The sequence below is a fragment of the Phyllobates terribilis genome, unplaced genomic scaffold (assembly GCF_046119375.1).
Source record: "Phyllobates terribilis strain yellow unplaced genomic scaffold, ASM4611937v1 Scaffold_4__5_contigs__length_816908805, whole genome shotgun sequence".
Lineage (NCBI taxonomy): Eukaryota > Metazoa > Chordata > Amphibia > Anura > Dendrobatidae > Phyllobates > Phyllobates terribilis.
The window spans coordinates 659,225,788-659,228,232 of NW_027362764.1; positions in this window are offsets into that span (position 1 = coordinate 659,225,788).

The window sequence follows — 2,445 nt, forward strand, 5'->3', positions numbered from 1 at the left end:
TGAATGCTGATGGATTGGAGGACATGGGGGACCTGACAGGTTCCCTTTAAGTACACGCATCATATCTGCGGCTCATGAACAAAGAATTTTTATGAATGTGTATAGAGTTAATCGTTTTATAAAAACTCAATCGGTGGCACTTGTTGATGGGCTGTGATAGGCCTTTCTGAATTAACCTTTGGAGACAATATAATAACTACCATAAACTTAGAAATGCTGTCTTCCCATCATCTTTAATATGGCCTCAGAACTCCTCTGTGATTACTTGATGACTTCCCAAAATTTGCAGAAGTGGTACACAGTTTTTTTATATGATGAACTGTGAAGGTCATGTATTTATGCAATTATAGCAGTAATCCTATATACTTCCAGGGAACACAATGTATGATCCATCATTTTTTATCAGACATCAAAAAGGAGACATGGTCTTCCATTCTAGATGTTCTCCAATCATGACTTGGTGTTGTTATATGATGAGGTGTATATTCATCGACATTTGTATGCAGTCTTCAGGAAAAAAGTTCCAGATAACATTGCCACCTACAACTTCTAGCCTTATAAGAATTTTGATGAATATATGCTAATATAATATCCTAATTAACATGGGCATAATCCAGCTCAATTATAAGAGAAGAGGCCTAATCTTAAAGAGTAACTAAACCTATGGGACTTTTTTATATATCTACTTGCCCTTTTACTTGTAGGCAGATCGGTTTTGTCCATTTCTAACTCCTCGCCCTTCATCCTGGGATATGAGCAGCTCAGGAGTTAGGAGCGCACAGAGTTCAGTATGGATACTGCATCAGCTCCTGCGTTACATTGCACACAGAGCCATGTACAGATACAATAGAAAGTGAGTCTATTCTTTCTTAAGATGGCCATACACGTTAGATGGCTTTCCGCCAAGCGCTGATGTGTCATTTGTAAGAAAGCAGTCAACAGACATCTCTGCCGGCAGCTTATCTGTTCAAGGGTAAAGAAGCGATAGGCATTCTGAAATCAGATATACCGCATCGACATATCTCTTGTAATCAGTTGGCCAGCGCCCCATACACATTAGATTGCTAGTCGAATACATCTATATCGATGGGTTCAGCTGACATTAGTCTAATGTGTATGGGAACCTTTACCCCTCTCTGTGTGCATACTTAGGCAGTAGCTGCACAGTTCTCAAGGTTTTTTTAAAGGATTAGTGGGGTCTCAGGACCTGGACGTCCATCATTCTGCTTGTAATTAAAAGGGCAAACAAAATAAAATGTCCAAAAGATTTTATTTCTCTGTAAGTTCAACCACAATTTCCCATTGATAAAAATGGTGTCTGCTTATAAGGTGGAGGAGTCTTTGGGCAACCTTAGGCTTTAGGGTCTGCATCAACTCTCTACTGATACTATAGTTAGATATGTTCAAAACTTTGGCTGTAATGATGAGCGTTTTTATATTTCTTCCTGACTCTTCTCCTCATTAACCAACAGTTAGCACCAGCATTTTTTTTCACTTAAAGAAAGCCAAGAATGAAATAAGAAAGGGTAAGGCCTCCATTGAATTGTGAGAGGTTGAGCTGATCTGCTATAAAATGTACAACAAAATTTCCAATCAGTTGCTCATGTCTCAAAATAAAATAAGATTGTTTTTTTTTATGAATTATAGACAATAGCACTAAATTATGAAGGAAACTTTGAAACATGCAGATCAAAAGCCTCTACTGTGTGACTCCTGACTTCCTAGACCCGTGATTGAAAGTTGCCAAAAACCTTCAATAGATATCAGCTGCTCTTTTGTTCAGCAGCTATTCATCCTAACTCATCTAAACACACACATGCTCAGTTCATCTAACATTCAGCGCTCCTGGATTCCTTTATACATGCACACCAGGTCAAGCACACCAGGTCATGTTGGCCAAGTTTTCAATGTAGGAGAAAGAAAGCCACTGCCAGACACTTCTGCTGCAACCTACAGTATCTTCCAAAATGATTGAGTATTACAAATTAACATGACCAATTATTTTTTTCTCCTTACATCGTTTGTCAAGGAAAAGTCAGAAGTCCACTATAAACATAAGATAGCAAGTTGGTGCCACCCCAAGTGGCAGGTTTGGCTGACTTTTTTCTAATTTTAATGGGTACCTTTTGTTTCCAGGACTTCTGTTGCGGAGATATTTGTAATCAAAGTACAGTTATATGAAAAAGTTTGGGCACCCCTATTAATCATAAGCTTAATGTTTTATAAAAATTGGTGTTTTTGCAACAGCTATTTCAGTTTGATATATGTAATAACTGTTGGACACAGTAATATTTCTGCCTTAAAATGAGGTTTATTGTACTAACAGAAAATGTGCAATCTGCATTCAAACAAAATTTGACAGGTGCATAAGTATGGGTACCCTTATCATTTTCTTCTTTTAAATACACCTACCTACTTTTTACTGACTTACTAAAGCACTTTTTT